Source organism: Photinus pyralis, unplaced genomic scaffold (assembly GCF_008802855.1).
Source record: "Photinus pyralis isolate 1611_PpyrPB1 unplaced genomic scaffold, Ppyr1.3 Ppyr1.4_LG10, whole genome shotgun sequence".
Taxonomy (NCBI): domain Eukaryota; kingdom Metazoa; phylum Arthropoda; class Insecta; order Coleoptera; family Lampyridae; genus Photinus; species Photinus pyralis.
Window position 1 is genome coordinate 2,592,741 of NW_022170250.1, and position 26,151 is coordinate 2,618,891.

Below are 26,151 nucleotides of genomic sequence, written 5' to 3' on the forward strand. Positions count from 1 at the left end.
TATTTTGATACCTTGTAGAGACTATGTACTCTGTATGACCGAGATATAATAATCCCCTGTGTAAAATTGGAGTTAAACAATCCCATTAATTTTAAACGGATTTCACATGCGAAATATAATAAACTGGTTAACTTGGCCCGTAAGCTCTCAAAAAACACCTTGTTCGAAAGGTCAGTATTTAGATGAATCCTCAACGTAATCTCTGCTGTCGCACGGAGACTTGTCTTTAAGGTGATTAAAGCGCCATACAAGCACTCGGTCAATTGATCAATGTATGTAGCAGCAGCAGGGTCAAGATACAAAGATACAGTCCGACCAGGATTAGGCAAGTAAGGGCGTTTCAAACAACAGTAACATCAAAATGCTAAATTTCTACTGCAACTAGTGGGTCGACAGGTCACCTCTAGACAAGGAGTTAGCCAACGACAAGCTAAATTTTGTTCAGGTAGACAGTCCCATCGAAATCCACATGATCGGGTTATTAGTGAGGTGAGTCCCTAATTTTGTGGTTTTCGTTAATACACTGCACTGCACACTGCATGAAATTCCTTCCATGCCATCACTTCCATAATAAAATATTTCTTGCCAAGGAAAACGTGCTCAAAAAACATAAACATGGTAGCCGTGGTTTCTACTATAACATTATCCTACTTAAATCCGCCCCTCGCTCCTCCTTGTGATAAAACATGTAATTAACATTATTTGGACAAATTGCGTCAAACACGTATTGCCTCATAAATGAGAAGGATGGTAGGGGGAGATGTGTTTTTCACAAATCTCACTTCAACCTTATGTGCTTAGCGGTTCGTGGAAAAAAGGGCGCGTCTTTTAAATCTGCTCAATGATGATGGGAGAAGCCTTGGGAACCTTGGTAAATGGGGATGTAACATCGAAGCTGACCAGAAGATCTTATGGATCCAAACGAACACCCGAGATGCGTTGAATGAAATGACCGATATTACAATATATTAACATACAGGTGGGACATCGAAGAGTACAGTTTCTTTGAAATGATTACCATCTAGATCTGGTGTTGGATACGAGTCTACATGAAGGTTAAGACCTGAACTCTAAAGCTTGGGTGTGATTCATAACTGGGAATTCTCTTGTTCCGATCTACACCTATGCTCCGGGCCAGATTGAATTCTATCAATTATCAGATGCAGCTGAAGACAGGAACGTTGCGTCCGATGGACGTAGACACTGCTGCTGTTCCAGGAGGTGAGCTCTGTACATAATACGATACACACAACGTAGTACACTCAAAATTTATGAATAATGATTATTATTGTTTTTCAGGCTGAACCGGATAACGGACTACGAGCCATATAGAATGTGAACAAATGCACGTTTCGAAAAATTGCCAGTAATGTCTTTTTAGAATACTAGGAAAATTGAGGGAAACAGTTAACAGTGGCACTTCCTGGAACTAAAACCAAAAGGGTTTTTATGTCCCTTATTTTTGTTAATTTCAGTTACTAATTATTAAAACGTTTAAAAAAGGAACGGATGTGGAATTTACTTGACCGTAAATTTTGAAAAAAAGGTGAATGCTTGTAGGTGCTCCTTTAGTCTGGCTACTTGTTCGTTTAGGCACACTTAGATTGTGACTAATGGAATACGTACTGAAAAGAATGTGAGCGTTTACGCGTTTGGAGGTTTTGCTTTCCATTAATATCATAGGTCGCCTTTGTGAAGTTTTCATTGTGACAAGCCAATTCGGGTTTTCTTACGTAATAGCCGACGACTTCCTGATCTTGACGGCGTCCTTTGTCTTGCCTTTTCTTAACTCCTTATTATCACTGTTAGAGTTACTAAAGACATTTCGTTCTATGTTGTAGCATTTTTTTCCTATTTGTTATGTTGGCTGTAACGGAATGACTCCCTTTATTTAGTTAAATCTTCCGTTAAATTCCGGTTCACAGTAGAAGTACCAGCGTTCACTACGAAAATCTCGCATTTTTATTTACCACTGATTGCAGTAATAATTTCTAACAGTTATGCCGTTTTAGATTGATATCGGGAACTTAACAGCTTTACTATCCGATTCGAACAGTATAGCGTGGTCGTTTCGTTAGCAAAACGGATAATTTATGTGACTTTATATAACTGCGCTTTGAAAAGAATTTTGTACAGTTGTAGGCTACATTGGAATATCCACAACTACTTAACTAAATTACTTCTCAATTGGTTGAACTACTTAGAGGCATAAAAAGTAGAAAGTTGAGAAAGAGGAAGGGCGAAGGAATAAAATTTTAGATGCAATTTAGAGATTCAGTTCCGGTCGCTTCAATAAAGCTCTAATTTTGTTCAGAAGGAGTACGATTTTGGTGTTTTTAATAGCAAAATTTAATTAAAACTCTTTTTCATTTTATAATATCACAAATGTGGCCGGCTTCATAAATGCTTTTTCATTTAAAATGTGCTATATCTACTTCTGATACTCAGAATGTAAACAATTTAGGGAAATAGACGCGCCCTTTTTTCTACATGTCACATAATTGACAATCTTTTAATGTAACTACTCTTCGTGAAAGCCTTGGCTTCATTTCGCATAGTGTTATTAAATTCAGTTATGGAAGTAATACCTAGATTTACTGAGATCATCTACATAATTCATTTAGCATTCGCCACCTTTTTAAACTGTTTTCAGAGCATTTCTATCTTGGCCTCCTTGATATTGTCGCCGAGTTCCTTTTAGATGCAAAGGACTTACGAACAATTAAATGCTTCTTTTTCACTCTTTCCGTTTTAAATTTACTTGCTCTTAACCTAGTTTGGATACTCCATTCAAATTTTTCTTTCTACAATTTCCAGCGGTTGCTCTTAGGGTTTTTGTTTCGTTGCGATTAAGAATGCGAAATATTCACATATTTGACGTTACGGAAGAACACATCCACACCTGGATATGAATTTTGAAAGTGTAAAGTGTTCTAAGGATATAGAGCAATTTGGACCTTGCAGGAAATCAATTTTTTTAATTAATTTATTTATTTATTTATAATCCCTCTCTTGTTCTGGGCTCTCAACAGGCTTGCGCCCATAATGCTTCTTTAGAGGTGTCTCTGCAGAAGGTCTTAATTTGTTCTATACTACTCCGGTATTTATCTTACGAATTAGGAAAACTTAATTCGGAGTAGTCGGCATAATGCTCGAAACTGGTCTAAAGAAACTCCCATCTCTGTCATCTCAGGTCCAGATTCGAACACCCGACCTCCGGCTTTATAGCCCAACGCTCTACCACTGAACCACAAAGTCGGCAAATTTATAGGATTTATTTGTTTTCCGGTAAATACTAAGATAAAGAAGATTTTAGTTGGTACACTTTAGTTACATTGCGAACGAAGCATGATAGTACTCAAAATACTGGGGAATATTTTACGAATTTGATTGGGTAAGCTGGAATTTGAACCTGCAAATTAACAATTAAATAAGTTTAGTCCCTCATCACTCTAGGCGTCGAAAAAAGGCGTGAAACGGAGAAGGATCTACGTCAATCCGTTACCGAGATCTCGATCGATTTATAAAAGGAAACATTTAAAGAAAATTCATAACTGATCAGCTTTCAGAATAAGCGATGCAGGAATAGCATGATAGTACGAATATGCTGAAAAGTTCTACGATATTCCATTGCCAAAATCTCTATCGATTTATAAAAAACTTAAAAGGCGGCCGAACAGCAGACAATTAGCGAATCAAAAATGCACTCTGTCGAATAAAATACGCTTTTATCACAAACTAGTTGCTTTTGCTACCAATTCCTTTGAATTGTTGCATATCCATCTAACTAACCATCTAACTGACAAACAACAAATTAGCGCATATAGTGTACATTTTGGATTGTCATTGTCTTTAGTCGATCATTCATGACAGTTAAACGAACGCCTCCAACTCCTTTAATTTGCATTCTTGAATTTTCCGCGACGATTACTTCTTGGCGGTGACAGTTTGCAAATATTCCTTTCTTATTGTCACCTGGCAGCGCCTCCCAGAGTAAATAAACCCTTCAGCGCATCATAACGGCTCGTGTGCAAACTTTTCTCTTTTAATTTCTTTATCTACTTACAGTCCCTAGAAAAATGACCAAATGCATTACGATTTAGCAGAGTAAATAATTTCGGATAACTAATTAAACGAAAAAACTGACATTCATACACACACAATGACATCTTTTCCTTATTTTAACACTTTAACACATTGAATTCTCAACTTCAGGAGTGGCTTTCAGCTTTCAGACTAAGCGATACAGGAATAACGCGATAGCACGAATATAATACCGAAAACCCGAAAGTTTTATGATATTACGCTGTCGAGATCTCGATCGTTTTATAAAAGGCCCTGGAACAGCCGACAGTTTCTATTTTATCATCGTTGATTGTGAACAGAGTTAATCATTTAAGGATAAGGGTGAAGTAACCGGAGCTTTTATAAATATAGACATATGTATAATTTCTTCATTTATAACCATTATTACCAAAAGTAATCAAAAGTAACAGCACGGTTAAGCAATTTTCCGCTGTGAGATCCATCAGCTTTGAGGACTTTGAAGTCTGATCGAAAAAGTACGAATTGTTTTGGATTCTACGCACCCAAATTAATAAGAAAAAGTGTTTTCCCGAGAAATTTTGGTGTAGTCGATTTTTGGTAAAAAGGAAGGTTATACACTGCCTTTTTTTGAGCCCCGAAAAAAAATTGTCTCAGATCGACCCGGAAAAAAAATTTTCTTATAGAATGTGGCCTGTAGAATCCATAATTTCAAACATTTCCAAGATTGGGCTACTAGTTCAAAAGTTACAGCCCTTTGAATTTTCTTTCGAAATTGGTTTCTAGTCCATAACTTTTGATTGAGAAGTCCGATCGAAAAAGTACGAATTGTTTTAGATTCTACGCACCAAAATTAATAAGAAAAAATGTTTCCCCGAGAAATTTTGGTGCAGTCGATTTTTGGTAAAAAAGGAAGGTTATACACTGCCTTTTTTTGAGCCCCGAAAAAAAAATTGTCTCAGATCGATCCGGAAAAAAAATTTCTTATAGAATGTGGCCTGTAGAATCCATAATTTCAAACAGTTCCAAGATTGGGCTACTAGTTCAAAAGTTACAGCCCTTTGAATTTTTTTCAAATTGGTTTCTAGTCTATAACTTTTGATTGAGAAGTCTGATCGAAAAAGTACGAATTGATTTGGATTCTACGCACCCAAATTAATAAGAAAAAGTGTTTTCCCGAGAAATTTTGGTTTAGTCGATTTTTGGTAAAAAAGGAAGGTTATACACTGCCTTTTTTTGAGCCCCGAAAAAAAAATTGTCTCAGATCGACTCGGAAAAAAAATTTTCTTATAGAATGTGGCCTGTAGAATCCATAATTTCAAACAGTTCCAAGATTGGGCTACTAGTTCAAAAGTTACAGCACTTTGAATTTTTTTTCGAAATTGGTTTCTAGTCTATAACTTTTGATTGAGAAGTCTGATCGAAAAAGTACGAATTGATTTGGATTCTACCCACCCAAATTAATAAGAAAAAGTGTTTTCCCGAGAAACTTTGGTGTAGTCGATTTTTGGTAAAAAAGGAAGGTTATACACTGCCTTTTTTTGAGCCCCGAAAAAAAATTGTCTCAGATCGACCCGGAAAAAACATTTTCTTATAGAATGTGGCCTGTATAGAATCCATAATTTCAAACAGTTCCAAGATTGGGCTGCTAGTTCAAAAGTTACAGCTAGGGAATGCAATCCCGCAGCAAAATCTCAATCCCGGTATTTGCGGGATTGTTAGATGTTAATCCCGCGGGATCCTGGTATTTGCGGGATCCCGCAAAACTTTAAATAAATTGGCAAATAAGCAATTCTGTGCGGTTAACTTCTGTATTAAAATAAATCGCTAATTATCACAATATTTAACAAAAAAGTGCCTAACTTAGAACTCAAAAAAACCTCACCTGTAAAGCACAAAAAGGTGAACTTCTAAAATCCCTCAAAAATCAAAGTAAATTTTTAACGAAAAAAGTTTAAGAATTATTTAAAGAATAACTTCTCCGTTATGCGTTTCATTAACAATGTAAACAGAGTCGTCAAATTCCTCGTCCCGCAAATCCCGTGGGATCCCGCTCCATTTATGTGCGGGATTAATCCCGCAAAAATGTTGCGGGATCCCGGTATTTCGGGATCCCGCGATCCCGGTATTGCACTCCCTAGCTGTAATTAAATAGCCATTTGTAACCGTTCCCGTGTGGAAATCTAAATTATCTTTGCACTCCCTTAGATTGGAAGAGGAGGGAAAATTAATATTCTATGATTTCAGCTCCATGAATTAACTATTAACCGATTGTTACGATTGACCCGAAATTCCATGTAAACATAGATGTAGAAATTTTAACTCGGCCAATTAAATGAGTATAATTAATTAAATTGTTGCCACATTTGAGTCTCAAACTCCTGCCACACAGATCCCAGGAAGAGAGGTAAGTTACCCCTCAATCCCTATCCGTGTAGCTTCTGTAAGACAACATACCCCCACGTCATATCATACGCCTTCTCTAAATCGAAAACAGCACTACCGTATGATGTCAGTCCCTGAATTAATCCTGCTCAATGCTTTCCAGATATGCCTGATGGTTCACAAGACACCGATTCGTCTCCAAGTACCACATAAGCCTGCTATTGATCATTCTCTCGAAGAATTTGCCCATGCAACAAAATTGATACAAGATTGCTATGCATATATTTTTTATGCACGTTTGTTGAGTATATTTTAGAAAAAAATTCATTTTTCTACTTAACCATGAATCGTACGCCCTCCAGCGGGGAAGCTAGAAACTTCAAAATAATTTCCAGCGATTTCTCTTGGCGCTTTTGTTAACAAAATTTTTTTCTCGAAGCGGTGCAATTAACGGTTCCATAGATATGGCCTGTGGCCATTATTAATGGAACACCCTGTACATTTCATACGTTGCCTCGGCTGTTTATTTGAAAGAGTCGACAAAGGGTCGTTTGTACGTATGCTGTGCCGACATTGCCATTAAGGTCCCTTTGTCGCAGGGCCTTTTAAGTGTGGGAACCAGCACGAAATATTCTAATATTTTCGTTTTGATTGAGCTTGACAGAACCAATTTGGTACTTAGATAATTAATTAATACAATTTCAATCTTAACGTTATAGGGATGATTGGGGGATGGTTACGTAACAAGATAAAAAAAGAACAGAATGAATAATAGTTCCTGAATCGGTTAAGCAAGCGCATTTGTAATCCTAGTTTTCGTTTTACATTTGTAAAGAAAAACACTAGTTTCATTACTTGCAAATCACGTGCTACAATTAAAATGGACGGGATTCTTAATGCCCTTTCTTGTTTTCAATTGATTCGCAGCTCTGTTGGGGTGGAGTATCCATTAATCAATGTCGTAGTCAATTAGTAGTCAAATGTAGCTGCATTAGCGCTTTGCTCCATATATATATTTGTGTAATTCATTCGTAAGGAATATTTACTACGTAGATCAAATGGAATGCTTCTACAACCGGTAGCACCGAATGCCTTTTGTGAAATAATAATCAGTCACATTTATCTGTCTGTCAAAGGGAATGTATAAAACGATGATTTTAACTTTATGAATTGGAAGAAAGTTTGTACTTACTTGAAACGTGGCTTGGCTCTACAAAAAAAAAGGTGAAACTAATAATTTGAGAGTGGTACTTTAACAGTTGTTAGTTGTACACCTACACTGGGAAATTTCATTTGAAAAATATGAACTTCCAAACTTTTGCAATTAAAGTTGAAACGGAAAAGTTGCAGTTTAAAGTGCACTATACATTTCCTATTAAAAATAAGTTTTCCGAATCGTTAAAAATAAATAAGAATTAGGTTTTAATATTTTAGTTTATAACAAGAGTTCGGAATTGAGCATTTATTGATTAATTCTATATAGCTATTGTTCGTCCTACTAAAGAAATTGGAAATCGTGGAAACGGGGTTTAATGAATGAAAAATTTAAAATCTAATCCCAGACATCTATTTAAATCTAGGGAATACGTTCAGGTTCAATGGATCTTTTTAAAAGAGAAAAAACCCTCTATCACATGGTTTGGTCATGTTAAGAGAATAAGTAATTTACGATGGAGAAAGAAATTTATAGCTTTGTGGTAAATGGTGGATTACGAAACACGGAAGAAATAGGAACGGATTCTTTCTTACTGCTTTTTTTTTGTATTTACGTGCACCTCCTACCCGTAAATAAAGAGATAGGTAGTGCAAACGTATGTAATTGCGTTTGAAAGTTTAATGCTGGATCAAAATTGAAAATTGCATTTATTGACAGAGTCTCTTCTGTACCTGCTACAAATTGAAAGGAAAATAAACCAAGAAGTATTTGTGGAAGGTGTTTTTTGTAAATACTATTTGAGTAGTTTTAAATTAGTTAAACAAGCCCGTAGTGTCCCGTTAATTGCTTTATTGCGTTACCGTATGCAACTGAGCCTAATGTTCTAATTATTTTTTTTATTCTAATAGGAATGTCTGCATTTTCCGGGTGTGCAGGTAAACTAGAATTGCAGGAAGTGTGTTATTTAATTAAAATAATTCTCCGGAGAATTATTACGTTCCCAAACCACATCTCTATACAGCACACATTGATAAATTGGTGTATCGCCCATTGCTTTGTAATGTATTTGGGTCTCCCGCCGTTTCCTAAAACAGAAATAAATAACGAGGAAGAGTATTTAGAATTCGTGTTTATATGAATAGAAATCAATGTTTCGGTTTTTATTTTTTACGACTTAATTGTTTGCTTTAACTTCCACGCACGCAATCCTTCCTTAATTTAGTAAACATTTCCGTATACTTGAATCGAAGGGTATAATTTACGCATTCACTATTCTTTGCTAACTGACATTCGCCATTCATTGCTAAATCATCCAGATAAGTGATGTTAGTCTGTGGCAATACCTCTTTTGCGTGCTACCCAAAGGATTTTTAAGTACCATGTATATACATAGTTGAACGGAGATACAACGGAATTTAATCTGTGCTCCCAATGGATTTAAGCCGCATTAATTAACGGAGTTATAACTTTGTACAATTAAAACGTTTATGCCTCATATTCAGTGTTTTGGGATTCGAAAACGGGACGTTACCAGAAGTTAAAAATGGGCGATAACAGCTCTTTTAGTGAAATAGGTGCCGCTAAAAGTGAAACAATAGAGAAACTTTTAGTCAAACGGCATCAGGTTGTAATTCAACTTAAAAGGTTTTTCGACTGAAATAAATTCGTGACAGCGTAATTTTAATTGGATTTACTCCCACAAACGGTCATTTTTGAGACATCTTATTATCGTTGCCATTTTTTTTGTGTTCTGATTAGCACAATTGGATTAGGTTCTGGTAGATAGATCCAGTTGGATCGGTATCCCACATGAAATGTAATTTTACAGAAGTCAAAACGCATGAATTTCGTCAAGTCGACTTTTCCAGTGTTCTGCTCTCGTGGGCGAGAAAAAGGGAGGTTATTCCTTCGCGCAAAATCGTATTGATTGGCAAAAAATTCTTTCTCCGTTAAATAAGCATTTTTTTAAGTTTACATGTAGAAAAACTATTGTCAATTTCCATTTTCCATTCGAATCAGTCTTATTATAAGCGAATACAATAAGAAGCTCTAAAGGAAATCGGCTTATACTAATTAATAGCGATGCAAAAAAAAAACCAACAAAAACTTTAAGGTTCAAGAAGTTCGCAAATTTTGTGTTTGTATGTTCTACGAATTTCTGCGGTGTTCATCATCATTCATCAGCATCATTAAAATAACTGAAATGTTTAATATACAGGGTGCAAATCTTGTCTGGAACACTAAATATATCTTCAACACAACATTATTTTTTAAACAAGTTTTTTATAATATACCCAAAATCATAAAAAGTTTGCTACCAAACTACGTACTTTAAGTTTGTGGTCAGTGGCGCACATTTGCATGGTCAAAGGGGGCATATTTTTTGTTAAATAGCAATTTTCATTACATTAAAGAGTATACCCTTTTTTTGGATATAATAGAATTGCATAATCAAATTAGTAAATAGTTTTTTATTTTGTCATATTTAAAAAAATGGTCACTCTTTAATAATACCCCACGAAAGTGCTTTCCATTAAAAAAGGGATCCTCTTAGTTCTGCAGATTTTTTACTTATTTTTGATTTTCACATAATTAAAAACAAGAAAAAAATATGAACTAGGATCCCCATTTAAAAAATAAGCCCCCCTTGACCATGTAGAACTACGCCACTGACCACAAATTGAAACGTAAATTGGTAGCAAACTTTTTATAATTTTGACCATAAAAAACTCCTTAAAAAAACGTTGTTTAGAAGATTAATTGTGTTCCAGAAAACATTTTCACCCTGTATATGTCGGCTCACTACATGGAAGTACCAATCTGAAAACGAGGGTCGCGGTTTAGTTTTCTGTGAGTACGGAATTGTGACGCTAATTATTTTATAGTAACTATTAAGATATCCAAAATAAGCAATCCATATAAGATAATCCGTTAATACCTTTCTAGCTCGCGGGTTAGATCGCGGGTTTAATCTGTAAAAATTGAATAATTGTGGTTCTAATTCTGTATGATGCCCAAATACTTATCGGTCTTTTTCGAATGACCCAAATAAGACAAAATAAGTTGTAAATCAACGTATGCACGATGAAAGCCCATTTTTGGTAATGCAGATCAGTATTTCATTAACAAAGTTTAAAATTATTAATCTCACAAGTAATCTAACTCAAAATAGACTAGCGCCTGCACATCTCCACTACATCAGAAAGCATTTAGTAAAAATTTAAAGTCTCTAGCAATTGTAATTGCTGAGATATCAGCCGAACAGCCAGCCAGCCAGCCATAACGAATATAATAGCGTTTTTTTTCAAAAAATGCGCTAATAATTAAGTTGTTACACTGGTAGAGGGTAAAATTATAGCACCTCCGAAAACCATATCGAAATTATTTTCTTCAATTATCAATCTCACAAGTAATCTAACTCAAAATAGACTAGAGCCTGCACATCTACACTACATCAGAAAGCTTTTAGTGAAAATTTGAAGTCTCTAGCTATTGTAATTGCTGAGATCTCAGTCGGACATCCAGACAAACTTCGGAAAAAATTAAGAATAATCTCATTGAAACCAAGTTTTCAACCTGTGCTAGCTGAGTGGTGGTCGAAGAAACTCGATTTTTTTATGAATTTTTTCAATTTTTCTAAAATATCTTGAAAATTTTTGATTGCACCGCCACTTTCTTTTAAAAAAGATTAAATTACCCATAACTTGAGCCAAAGAGCGGCTCTATAGGTTGTAATAACCTCAGACCAAGAATTAAAGATAGAAATACATTGATGCCTTTCTAAGCGAGCTAACATCTCGGCGTGGTTACAAACATTGCACGAAGCGAACTCGCCACATTTCGGGAGGTGATTTTTAAGGGAATATTAATAACCACATGTACGTATTTAGAAGGATCTAATAAAGGATAATAATAAAGGTCACTGTAAAACTTTGGGGTTATGTTGGTGCAAAGCAAACGTTCGCTGATTTTCGTTATTATAGCGCATGCGTCCTGTACAGAGGCTTAGCTAGGGTGGGGCATGCACAGCACGTGCTCTGGGCATCCGTTCAAAAGGGGGCGCTAAAAAAACAATAAGCGCGAAAAAGGGTGCACTTGTCTGCTTTAATTAATCCCGATCAACCAATTGTTATTTAAGCTTAAAAGAAGCCTGAGCAGCCCACCTCCGACGTCCCTGTAGTCAAGGATGTCGGAGGAATGAAACACAATGACCATAAAAATTCAGTCGACTTCTGTTCCTTATAGCGAAGAAGGCTCTCCCTGGTCCTACTGTCCATGCATAGCGTAGGACTCCCAACACCAACTGTTCTCCATAGCGTAGGTGCCCCAGGTCCTATTGTTCACCCATACCGTAGGCCTACAACACCGATAGCGTAGGATGACTCTCATTTTTTTCACATCTGGGGCAATTACTATTTAAATACCGTAACAATTCTGTCAATAAAAGTCGGTGACACGATTACCAACGCAAGTAAAACACAGCAATGAGGGATGGTGAAGTTTAATTAAGACGTTAGTGACAAAGATAACCTAATTCAAATTTAATGCAGAGTTGCTCCCTCATAATCACCCGAAAGTAGCTCTAGGGACTTCATTAATTACAAGGAAGGAAAAAAGAGCTACCAAAATCCTTTCAGGAAATGTATTCACTTTCTTATTTTTTTGCATTTTGCATTTTACAATTTCATTATAACCTGTACCACAACATCGGGGGATTTTACTTCCCTTAAAATCTTGGCTTTACATTATATTTAAAATACAAGGTGGGGCAGTGAAATGGGCGATTTTCAAGAAGGCGGGAAAACTTAGCTAAAAGAAGGAGGCGGTTTTTGACAATCACAGTCGCACTGTCAGCTCACGGCGCAATTCCAACGTCCTTATGTACGGATATACTTTTTTGAAATTTTAACCATCGATGCTTCTAGTAAAGAAAGACATAGTGGACTTTTGGAAAGTACTAATCAATGCATGGAAAATGCGCTAAAGTTACTCCCCCTTAGGGCGAAAGCCTTTTTTATTTTATAATATGAACTCATTTATCCAGTGACGTGCCGTCGAAGGACCTGAGAGTGTCGCGCGTCGCATCGATTGATATTAAAATTATAAACCTCCGATTGCTTTAGCGCAATGCTTTTCCGTTTGAAATCCTTCCAAGCATGATTACCATTCCATTAACCGACTTATGACTGAAGCTTCTTCATGATTGCACATAATGGCTGATCTCCGGGCATAACGGGTACCTGAGTTAGTAAGATCATTCATGTGTTTCCGTATTCGATGGACTAGTTTGTATTACTTATTTAATTACTTAATTACACAAATAATTTATTACAGTGCAAACAAACTTCCTTATTTTTTAAAAAATCTCTCGTATACTTTTTTTTCTTCAATCGGCTAACCTGCAACCTATAACAGCCAACAAATTATTAGGTACACTACTTGTGGTATGGCGGTATTAAAAAAACGAACAACATATTGACAGTTGAAAACAAATCGATCAGTAGCACAGATTGCTGCAAGCATGTACTTTCTTGTTTTTGATGGGTTTGCTTTAGTTGAATTTGATTTGCGACATGCCCTTAAGCAGTAAGTGAACATTAACTTTGAATTTAATTTGCCTTTGTTGGATATTTTTTTTAGAAAACTGAGTTTCGTTTTGTCAGCCTGTATGATGCTGGTGGCTGAAATAGAAACCATTCGTGAATCAATCAATGTAATAGCAAGACGTATAACAATATGTTCTTGTGGGTTTCGGAACTTATACGCATTTAAAAGATTACCGCGGCTTTATATCTTAGAAACTGTAGACGATCCCTTCATATTGTGCCACAAGTCCCGGTATGTTATTTTACAATATGAGTTTTTCGAGAATTTGTGGAATGACACAAACACGCAAATCGTGCTGTTCTGAAGTATTATAAAAGTCAGCAGAGGGTCGATCAAATTAAGAGCATGTCTCGCATATCATGTCCGTGGAAATTTTTTTCTGGGTTTTCCTTTGTTTATAGCGGATAGAAAAACTTTTTTGTCTTATGTTCATGGGAATTAATAAAATGTTTAAAACTTTTAAGCTTTGATCATAACAAATTTAATACTTACAGCAGATTAATTGTAATCAAAGTTTATCCTTGCAGATGGTTGAATACGAAATTGTTCACAATTAAACCGTATAATCAAATTTTTGCATATAAACGGTTCGAATTATTACCTATTAATCCCTTTTTATTTTTAAAACGTACTCAACAATATACAAATACTATATCCGATCGAAAATAATAAACTCTATAATTTCCATAAGAGATTATTGAGAGATTACAAGAAAAGCTTTCTGAAGGCGGAGCTTTGTTTAGAAACGCTATCGCCACCTATTGGAATACAATTGGCACTACTAGGTATAGAACAATTTAACGATTTGCTTACTTCAGGAAGATTTTGTTGTTTAGCAGTAACATCAGTATCTTACTCTTATAGTTTTAGGGGAAGTTTTGTTAGTTACCATGTTCATTTTCATCTAGTCTTGAGTCCGCCAGTAAACTGTGGCGTTGTTTATTTTACTTTCTTTATTCTGAATATCTACGGAGACGACTATAAACAAGATTCCTTCGTTTTTTCTTTCTACTGTAATCACCCTTCACTGCAACAAAATCAATAACCGTTTATTTAAATTACTGCTAAGGAGTATTACCCTTAACTTTCAACTTGCACTACCTATATATGAAACCAATTTCATTCCACTGCGTGTGGAAACTTTTTTACTTTGGTTGTTTGGTATTACCGCACTAGGTTTTTTTACAGCGAATGCAGTTCTAAAAAAACAGTGTAACGCTTTATCGTATACGGTATAAATTCATATCCATTCGAAACGAGAGATATTGTTGAAATTTAATATTCTAACCATAGTATAGTTGGCTCGGTTTTCCACAAAATCAACAAAAAACCTGTATGTTAATTAATTCATAGGAACTACAAACACCGGATAATCCAATTACGAGAATCATTAGGGAGTGCTATTACGAAACTGCGTACGCGATTAAATTTTGTGGTTTATTTGCAACTGCAACATTACTAATTAATGTCAACTTTAACGAGCAATAAAAACACATTTTTTAGCGTAACTTGTACCGGGGAAAGAATTTTTTTCACAGTCAGTCAGTGGTACCCTGTTACACTTTAATTTACACCTAATTCGTGTAAGCTGATCCTGTTCTTCGGAAATAAGATAATCTTAGGAATGTTATGGCATTTTTATCACCAATTTCACTGTGTAGACGGTCAAACGCACTGCATAAAGAATAAATAAATTGCCTCCAGGCACTACATCATGGGGAATAATTTCGTATTGCACTATCATTTAATAAACCGCATGGTACAGTGCGTAAATTTTAACTCTGAAGATACAAATGAAAGTTGAATCCTGATATTGACCTAAAAAAATAAATAAAAGAGGAAAGTCGGTAAGATTGGTTGCATATCTTAAGGGATATTTGACTTGTATATTTCAGAATTGAACATAGGAGATTTGTAATAATAAAGGAAACCCGATTGTAGGTAATTACGTTTTTCATTTTCAGGTGCTCATCTCACATTCATATTTTAGTAGACTTGTAAAAGAGAAGTATCTATTTTTTCCTTCTACAGCGATATGGATGGACTTATACTATGTTGAAGCTTTATGTTATTTTTTGTTGCTTTCGATCTTTCACAGCCCTCATTTATATAAAAGTGTATTAAACAATTTTTATGGCAACTTTAGGAACAGGATTCCTATCACATCAGCTCTAAAGGTATTTGAAAATTAGACTTGTTCATTTAGAACAGATTTAAAGCGACCGCCAAAAATCCCAAATACAACTAGGAAAGGTAACCGCACTCAATATACAGAGACAGGAGTCCATCACGACCAGGTTTTCCTCCCTTAACAAAATGATAAGGGTGATTGCATACTGACGAAGATTTGTCGATGCCCAAATGGGGTTCTAGGAACGCGAGAACTACAGGCAGCTAATACAACTACCGTATGGAACGTTCAAAGACAACATTATCCAATGGAGATCCAACATGTTGCAAGATGGGGAAGAGTTGCTTCGCAAAAATAACCTCATGCCACTCAATCCATTCCTTGATGCAAATTGCAATGGGACAATTAAGAGTAAAGGGTAGATTAACGAATACAGTCTCCATGTCGACACAAGAGAAACACTCCTTGATAATTATTCCTCTAAAAAGTTATTTGGCCACACTAATCGTAAAGGATTCACATGCCAGAACCCGTCATGGCTGGAACCAAATCACATTGGCATTGGTTCGAGCAAAAAATCTGGACACGCCCTTTCGCAACCGTGGGACTGAACTACACAGTCTCCAAGATATATGTCCAAGTCGGATTACATTAAAATAAAAGCTTTCTTTGGACTATTATTATATATCAGGGGCTAGAAAAGATGCACACCTATCAATTTCTAAAATATGTTCTAGAGAAGATCCAAGAATCTGCCGAGCCATTTTCGGGGAATCCCGTTTCAAATGCTTAAGATTTGATGACAAATCTACAAGAAACCGTTCCAACAAATTTGCTCCAATTCGTAAGATATGAAGTATGTTCATACATAATGAATTGCACAGATAGCTACACTCCATATGCTTAATAGACGAGCAATTACTGGGGTTCCGAAGTAAATGCCCTTTTCGAGTATACATCCAAACCCGTCAAGTACCACAACCCTAACGGTTACAGGCTACCCTTAGCATCTTTGTAACCTAAGGACCTCTAAAACATCCTTTCTACACAACCTCCTGTTCTTCAAGACAACCGGTGTATGTTGGGTTGGCTACTTTCAGGAACACAGGGAGCTGTTCTGGATAGCTCGATGTCGGAGATCCAGGTCCACAACTACGTAATTAACTAATGCTTGTATAATCTAAGACAGGGAATGCAATACCGGGATTGCGGGATCCCGAAATGCCGGGATCCCGCAGCATTTTTGCGAGACTAATCCCGCACATAAATGGAGCGGGATCCCACGGGATTTGCGGGACTGAGGAATTTGTAGACCAAGGGGACGACTCTGTTTACTTTGTTAATGAAACTGATAACGGCGAATTATTTTTTAAATAATTGTTAAACTTTTTTCGTTAAAAATGTACTATGATTTTTGAGGCACCTTAGAAGACTTTTTGTGCTTTACAGGTAAGGTTTTTTTGAGTTCTAAGTTAGGCCGAAGGTACTTTTTTGTTAAATATTGTGATTATTAGCGATTTATTTTAATACAGAATTGCTTATTTGCCAATTTATTTAAAGTTTTGCGAGATCCCGCAAATACCGGGATCCCGCGGGATTAACATCTAACAATCCCGCAAACACCGGGATTGAGATTTTGCTGCGGGATTGCATTCCCTATTTACATCAATACCACTACCTCATGAGTAAATGTTAAATAATTTTGGATTAACTATTGTGAGAACGCTACAACAATCAAGATATCTAAATTCCACTCCTCCAAGGATATTGATGAGAATAGATCGCCAAAAAGTCAGAAACAGTTATCCGGTCAACATTTTTGGATAATCTTGGTTGGCAGTTGGCCGGTCCACATATAAACTACTTCATAAAAATTTTCCGAACAACATTGTCAGGACGTATTGTTAATTGAACAAAAGGAATTCCACAACCGCCACCCCACCACCAAAGCAAGCTAAATAGGGTAGGTGCTACATGTGTCCAAAGGACAATAAGTGTAAAATCATATGTAGCGTTGTTTTAAAAATATTTGCAAAGAACACATCTAACTTAACTCTAGTTAAAAATAATACAGTATACATAAATGACATAGGTTAAGGAACATAAATCTGTGGTATAAATAGCATGTAAACGCTTACAATAAATATTATCACTGCCAGATTTACATCCCTAACGGTACAAGAGTAGAAATGCATAATATCTTGCAGGTTCATGAAGTGAAGGAATAATTCGTATGGGACTGATTATTACAATTTTTTATACTGCTACTTGTAATCACGTGTGGACAATTGGCTCACGATCAATTCGCACACGGACGTTTCACTCCCGGGGCATTCCGCACTCTGGACGTTTCGCTTCCGGATAATTCGCTCCCAACTGTTTAATTGTCACGTCAAAAAATTTTCTACAAACTGAACTGGTTATGACTGAATAATAGTAATATTGAGATTCCTGCCGAAAAGATCTTGCCACATTTCCATTTAATCCCACTGTGACAAGTTCTTCCCAGTACGGCGTACTTAATCTAAAAACATAAAATACACATTTTTTTCCACCGCAAACGTTTCCTCTTCAAACGCCTTCAATCGCAATCCCCTTTATAGGAATAGTGACAAATCGTTTGCGATTTAACACGGACCCTTTGGTAGACTAGTCTATATTACTTTCATAAATAATAGAAATGCAGGTAGTTTCAAGTTGAGAAAGTACTATTTCTACCTAGTAAATCATTGTATCACATTACAAAGCAACAGTAACCGACAAATCGTCATTTGTGGGTAAAACTGTCAAATAATCTTCTTTTAGGGCGCTGTGAGGTGAATGGTTTTTACCCAAAAAAGTTAATGGTAGGAAACGAGACATGATGTTTATGTAAACTAAAGTTAAAAAGCCGGAAAAACGTTCAAGAATAATCATTATACATAAGCCTGTCTAGAATCATAAGATGGTATTTTCCGTGGAATATATTAAAGTGTATGCGGGCCTACTCGCGTTAGTTAGGGCGCTGAATTTGAAATAACAAACGCCATATTGCATTAATCAGTTTTCAGTTTAACTAAAGCACGCGTAGTATTCCTACTTAATGACACAATTAGTTTGTAGCAATGTATTTCGGCAGAAAACCGAGTTTCACAACTCTGTTTCAAATATCTACCTAGATATTGGTATTTTCACATCTCTGTCTTTGCATAAGTTCATACTATTGAATAAGTTTGTGAGGGTAAAGTTTTGGATAATTAATTCGCTGTTTAAAAAAGTTTTGCTCGATCAAATATTCTCAATCCTCCTAAAAGGCAACTTTTCTAATTTTCACACACCTACATTCTGTCAAACTAGACCAAAGTAGATTGGTATCGATATTCTTTTGCTACTCTTTTAAATCACATATATCTTTTCACAAGTCAAAATTTGTAAAGAGAAGTAAATCGAAAAGTAAAACGATAAATATCTTATTGTTCAATTTTCTCGCGATACCGAGTACATGATATACTTTCCAAAAATTTGGGAAGCTTATCGCACAACCGGGAAACTACTCACCCTTTCTAATTCCTTAATGAAAAAGCAAAGGGGGAAGTTCGTATATAATGTCTGATGCTATGGCTTCACTAAGTTACCTATAACCACGCTGTGCTTTTTAAACGCACACAGTGTCAGGTCCGTTACGCACTCGCGCGTCTCGTTAATTAGTCCCGAAGTGCACTTAGCCACATTCGTGAAGTGCCATTTAAGTAATTTCCTGTAAAACCTTTTACCGGAAGAGATCGTGGTTTATACGCAGGGTCGTACGCGAACTTTACTCGTCGCGACGTCGGCGTCGATTTTAGCACCGCGGGCGTCGGAACATCGACTGACATCTCCTACTAGAGACACCCTTTGAGGGAAGCTGATAAGGGAGAGCGCCTGCGCGATCTACGCCTCACCAGGACACGTTACGCTTTCCACATTTTGACCAAATAAAATTTAATTTTAATACAATCACTATTTTAAATATGACTTACCTATCGCGCCGGGGATGAAACACCCTCAACACTAATGCACGCTTTTCCTTAATTATCATTTTACACCCTACACTTTTCCGCCAGGGCAAAATATCGATGTACGCCACGAAGATATTTAGAAAGACCGTGATTTATTTCTTTCATTTGTAACATTTGCTGTCTAAAAATTAATAAACGGTAAAATAAATTCCCGACTCCCGATTGATAAGTGGGATTTTGCAAGCAAATTTTTTAGGGTCGTTACGAAAAACTTGTAATTACAAACGTCTCTGGTATAGTGTAAAATATGACCGTTACTGCAGAATTCGTTGTATTCTTTCCGTGTGCGGTGAATTTGCTCCGGAAACACAACTCCGAGAGAACTGACCGCTTCCGGAAAATTCCTCCCCCGATAAATTTTCCGCCGAAGTTTCGTCCTCAAGAAAATTAATTAATAGGTTAACACGATGCAGTTATTGCCATATATGTATTTTTGAATTAATCCACATCGCTTCTCCGATCCGGAAAACTCACCCCCAGAATTCGCTTCGAAAGTTCGAATTAGGAGAATTTGCCTACTAAAAATTTGGTCTTCGTTTTCGAAGAATTCGGAAAATTTGCCGCCGAAGCATTCGCCCCCCCAAGAAAATTATACTTTAAAATATTCCACACTTGGATGTTGTTGCTGCCATCTATGCATTTTTGAATTGATTCACATCACTTGCCCTCTCCTGAAAACTCACTCTGAAATTCTATTCAGAAAATTTGTCTCCTGTTTGTCTGTGGGACCTTTCTTTTTGGAAGATTTACTCTCGAGGTATCACCCTCAAGAAAATTAATTGGAGGTTATCACGCGAACTCGCTCTTGCAGAAAGTTGACCCTCAAACACATTTGCTTTTGACTCAAAAAAGTTCCGCGCTTGGATAAAGTGCTGACATTTATGCATTTTTTAAATAATTCACTCCTCTGCCTCGGAAAATGCACCCCTAGGACGCTCACCCAAAAAAAAATCGATCTCTGGAAATTCGCCGCTTTACCAAAATACGTTTTCGCTGTCGGAATATTTACCGCCAAAGTATCGGGCTCAAGAAAATTCAATGCGGCCGCTTTCGAACATAATTGACCCTAAAAAATTACTGTTATGCATGGCTCATAAAAATTCGAACAGTTTATGTATTTTTGAATAAATTCCCCAGAATATACGGAAAATTCACCGCCAGGACCTTTGGGAAAAATTTGTCTGCGGAATGCAAAAAGCGACAAAAAGTTTTAAGTTTGGTGATCTTTAACTCATTACCCCTTAATCAGTACCGCTGCGTACTTAGTATTTTAATACTTCATTAGTGCTCTTTTAGAAGATACACTTTATTATTATTTATTTTGCACTGTTTCCATCTTTGTTTTTGAAAAATTGGTATTTTCTACAGAACGAGTCTTTGTAGAGCCTTTTCCAACTCATCATGTTAGAAAGTGCTATTTTGGCCACTTTCCCCACAAACAGGCAAACATATCGCATATTGTAAAATCAGATGTGCGCATGCGCATATTGCACAATGTCAACTCTCTGATTTATAGAGACATTTCTTTGAAATTTTAACCGTAGATGCTTCTAGTAAAGAAAAACATAGCTCGCATAGCTATGAGTTTTTGGGAATGACGTCGTTTATTCAGTTTACAATTAATTAATAATAAATTTACAGCAGTCTTAGAATCGATCAAGTTATAACAATAATTACAATATTTATCACAATTATCACTCACAATATATAACATAACAAAAACGCACCGACGTTGGAAATGACTGAAGCGCAACTCGAACCGCTTATATAGCAAACTCTTTTACAACCGTGTCTATTGATCACTGCATTTGCACCAGATGAACAACATTCAGTGCGGCATCTTTTTATACAACCGCAAAGTTTTCAAGGACTGTTCATTAAACTCCAGAAATGCACTATCAAGTCATCGTAAAGGTTTCCCTATAAAGTAGGTAACGCGATACGTTCAATTTCATTTCATAAGTTTTTGTAATATCTCCTTAAGACTAAAGTTGTAAAGATGCTATCTCGCTTGGATTTATAACTAACTGTTCATTAGGTTTCTTATTTCAGAGGGACATAGCAAAGCCATTTGTTTGCATTAAAAGGAGAAAGTTTTAAAGTTAGGTCATCGATTACGTATATATGGCTTTAATTATTAAAGTGCTTCGAACCATTAGGAGCTTTCTTTTCGTTTTATTTTAATGTAGTGTATAATGGACCAAAAATGCATATACGTGTACGTAAATTGAAAAGTCCACGCATTGAGGCTTTAGTTCAAAAATGACAATCAAGCCAGGAAGCACATAACAGTTAGTTCCCATGCACTGAGGCAATGTCTTCTGGCGTTTCTCAGTCGAAATTTTTATAAATCGCTCACATTGAGAAACCATTTGAAAGATATACGTTTATACGCTAGTTCTAACATATATAAAGAGAAAATTGCGGTAACCGCACTAACAACCAAATGCGTATGCAATAGTACAGTTACATTGTACCAAAGGGTATATAACGTATACTCTTTGATTGTACTTAGTGGGAAAGTGTAATTTACTAACAAAATATGTATCAATAAAATAGTAGTAGACTAGTACACGTTTTCATAGGAAATGAGCCAATTATGCTTTAGTACCGATAAATGCGATTGCCGGTACAAGTTACTTTATTCTTGTAGGCATTAAAGATTTCCCCATTCGCACAGATACATCAGCAACTGTAAACTAAATCAGTTCGCATTCAAAATTATTCTAATCGTTTTAATAGCAACTTTCGAAAAGGTAAGAAATGCAGGTGAAAAATGCGTGGGCGAAAATCAAAAGCTCTCCTGAGATTCAGAGATTACTAGCGCGTATTAGGAAACTGAAAAGCGTCATTGGAATTCTTGTCGTTCTCTAGTAAGTACACATGAAAAATAGCTCCCAATAGCGTACGTCATGCAGGTCACACATTCTACTTATGATCTTTTGAGTATAGCTTCGCCATACTGTATGCAGGTGAAACAGCCGGGGTGATTAAACTAATACCTTTCGCCTATATTGAAAGTTTCATTACTAAAGGATGTGTAATTAAGGTTATTTTTTCGTGAAATACGATTAAGCCCAATTAAGTTTACATCCAATAACAATAATACCGAACTTCGGACATGTGTTACAATTGCCTGATGCGGTAGTTAGATCTTGAGAGCGTGTTTTACGTTGTATGATTAAATCGAGGACTAAATATACAGAACGAAAGAAGGTAATGTAAGGAACCATGCTTTGAGAAAGCACTTTCATGTAAGATCTGGGTCCGTGAAGTTGGAGTGTCGACTTGAAAGCAGAGCTGGGCAGAATACTTTCAAAAAGTATTTGAATACTAAATAGTAAATACTTTACACAAATCAAAGTATTTGAATACTAAATACTTTTACGTCCAGCACAAGCGAATACTAGATACAGATACATAGAAAAGTATTCAAATACTTTAAAAAATAAGTATTCAAATACTTTAGAATGTATTCGAATACTTTCAAAGGTATTCGAAAACTATCAAAAGTATTCTAATACTTTGAAAAATATTTTATTAACTTACTTTGAAAAGTATTCAAATCCAGTAAAGAGTATTCAAATACTTGTCACTCAAATACGTTAAAAATTTAAAATAGTATACTAGATAAAAGGCTTAATACTACTTAAACAATCAATTATACTTTGTATGGGGTTAGCTTTTTTTAAATTTCTATATATACAAATTTAAGGGGAGTAAAAGCGTATTATTATTATTATATAGGAGGTACCTACCAGGACCTTTCTTATACCAGTTATATCCTTAAGAATACGTGTACCAGTTTTCAAAACGATCGTTCGTCATGCACATGATACATTATACGCCTTTCTGAAATTAATCCTAGCGATTTTGAAACAGATCCATTTTTGACCATCCGTTTGTCCGTGTGCACGATAACTTGATTAGAAACGTGCGACCGCTTTGAAAATTGGTACACATGGTCTTAAGGATATAAGAAACGTCCCTATTGTTTTTAAGTTACGTATCGGATTTTTATATTTGATTTTGTGACAATGGAAACTTTCCCTAAACATTTCTAATAAATATTTGAATAACAAAGTACCTACTGCGTTTTTTGAGGCCGGAAAAAATTGTCTGAAATCGACCGGGAAAAAACATTTTCTTATAGAATTTGGACCGTAGAATCCATAATTTCAAACAGTTCCAAGATTGGGATACTAGTTCAAAAGTTGCAGCCCTTTGAATTTTCTTTCGAAATTGGTTTCTAGTCTAGAACTTTTGATTGAGAAGTCTGATCGAAAAACTACGAATAATTTTGGATTCTACGCACCCAAATTAATAACAAAAAGTGTTTTCCCGAGAAATTTTGGTGCAGTCGATTTTTGGTAAAAAAGGAAGGTTATACACTGCCTTTTTTTGAGACCCGAAGAAAACATTGTCTCAGATCGATCCGGAAAAAAAATTTTCTTATAGATTGTGGCCTGTAGAATCCATATTTGCAAACAGTTCCAAGATTGGGCTACTAGATCAAAAGTTACATCCCTTTGAATTTCGAAATTGGTTTCTAGTCCATAACTTTTGATTGAGAAGTCTAATCGAAAAAGTGCGAATTGTTTTGGATTCTACGCACCAAAGTTAATAAGAAAAAGTGTTTTCCCGAGAAATTTTGGAATAGTCGATTTTTGGTAAAAACAGGAAGGTTGAGTATTCAAATAATATGCGAAGTATTCGAATACTTCTCAAAGTATTCAAATACCTTGCGAAGTATTCGAATACTTTACGAAGTATCTAAATACTTTCCGAAGTATTCGAATACTAAATATTTGTGAAAGTATTTGAGTTACAAATACAAATACTGCTTCCATAAAAGTGTTTAATTACAAAGTATTTGAATACTTTAGTTTAAAGGATTTGAATACTAAAAAGTATTTACAAAATCGAATACTGCCCAGCTCTGCTTGAAAGGAATTAAGTTCCAAGTATCTCATAATTTTGTGCTAATTTGTGCTGCTAATTAAAAATTTTGTGCTCATCAGGTTAATGAGTAATTCAACTTTTTCTGATGACACTCACTTTACAACTTCGCGCTGTAGTGTCAACAGTGGTATTTTCAAAATTGTTTATTGCATTAATTTGGTCTCATTTTGTGCTAATTTGTCAGGGTAGAATTTCATATTTTTTGGGATGTGCCACCAGCTTTTAACTGTAGTGTCAAAAATGAAATGTGCGCATGCGCAAACTGAGCAATGTTAACTTTATTTATGGAGATATTTCTTTGAAATTTTAACTACAGAGCTCGCCACAGATGCCACATATAAAAATGATATACGTCCTTGGCTACAGACATAACATCTATTTATCCTAAATGACTCTATTTCAAGCGCACAAGTCAATTGCAAATCGGTAATAAGGCAACCAGGAGTAAAACAAGGAAATGAGTATGTAACGTTCTTTTCTTACCAATTGATATTTCAAATTTATATTCCATTTAAGTAACTTCGAATTTTACTCGTTGATCGTTGAGTGAGAAATAGTAAAGAGACGTAACTGTAATGTAAAATTGCGATACATATTCCCCATCTCACTTACCGAAGCTTCTCGCACCCCACAGTCCACAGTGGGAGGTGTGTAAGTATCTTAGACTCGCTCAACAACACGATTTCTACTACAACTGCGGTAATCGACTGCGCTTTACCAAATCGCCGATCTACTGAAGCATCTCGGAATAAGCTTCATCTATACTAATCGAGTTGCCCCTCTTTATATTTCGCACTCGACGCTCTATTTTAAATTTAGTATTCTCGCTCTATCTAGGTATTTCCTTTGTAAACCCGTTTAGTTTAGATGTCGGTTATTTCTATAGTCGATTTGTTATTTCCTTAGTTCTTTGGTTCGCCACTAGAGGTCGTGATCTTCTTTTCTTTTCTGCATACACGTTCCCTGTACTTCTTACCTTCAGAGACGATCTGGCCATCATATTTGAACCCTGAAAATTTTTCTCGATACGCCGTTACATTTTCCTTGACTTATTACTATAGTGTCTTGGCTATCCGCATATTTCTTTGGGGTATTTCGATATTTCTGATCTTACCTAATTTTCTTTTGTCGTTACTGATTACGATTCTTAATTACGTTATTTATATCACTCCGAAGAATTTGTTCATACTATCTTGTTTACATTTTGAATTAAGTAAATTACATTGCTGTTGTATAGACATTTAGTTATTTGTGCATAAAGTACTTTCTCTGGAGTTAACGTCACGTTCATGCTGTTATACACCGATTCGTACGGACGACATTGGCAATAACGGAACGATATCGTTACAATTATTCCAGTGTCTTAAACTAGAATGATATGGGCTTCCAATTATAAGTATATAATAACTAATATACCATAACTAATATAACTAATCTGGTATTAGTGCAGTAACAGGCCCCTCAAAATCTAAGATCTAATTTTCTAGAATTGTATCACATATTTCGAGTGAATTGTGGCCAAAAGCCACAAAAATGGTTTTCAGACGAAATTCTTAAAAAAATGTTTTTTATTTCCTTTTGTCAGCAGTTTTTGTAAATTGGGCGACTTCAGGAACACTAAAACGCGCAAAGGAAATTATTATTTTTCAAATAATTATTACTAATCGATTTTCAATGGTGTCTCTAAGATTTAAATAACCATTACACTTACAAAACTCAAAATATTATATACAGGGTTAGTCAAAACTATGAAATATATTTTATTTTGAAATCAAAATAATTGAAAAAATGGATCCTGTTTGGTATCGTCGGAAAAGTGGTTTTTTTCC

At 35.7% G+C, this 26,151-nt stretch overlaps 2 long non-coding RNA genes across 2 annotated transcripts; one reads left to right on the forward strand and one right to left on the reverse strand.

The window, feature by feature from the left end:
• Positions 1 to 12,958: 12,958 nt before the first annotated feature.
• Positions 12,959 to 14,470, reverse strand: LOC116162119. Its single transcript, XR_004143493.1, has 3 exons — positions 14,271 to 14,470; positions 14,006 to 14,219; positions 12,959 to 13,950 (listed from the first exon to the last, which is right to left on the reverse strand). It is a non-coding gene; the product is annotated as an uncharacterized LOC116162119 (long non-coding RNA).
• Positions 14,471 to 14,749: 279 nt separating this feature from the next.
• On the forward strand, positions 14,750 to 15,997 carry LOC116161785. The gene is made up of 2 exons (XR_004143427.1): positions 14,750 to 15,039; positions 15,088 to 15,997. It is a non-coding gene; the product is annotated as an uncharacterized LOC116161785 (long non-coding RNA).
• The last annotated feature ends 10,154 nt before the right edge of the window (positions 15,998 to 26,151 follow it).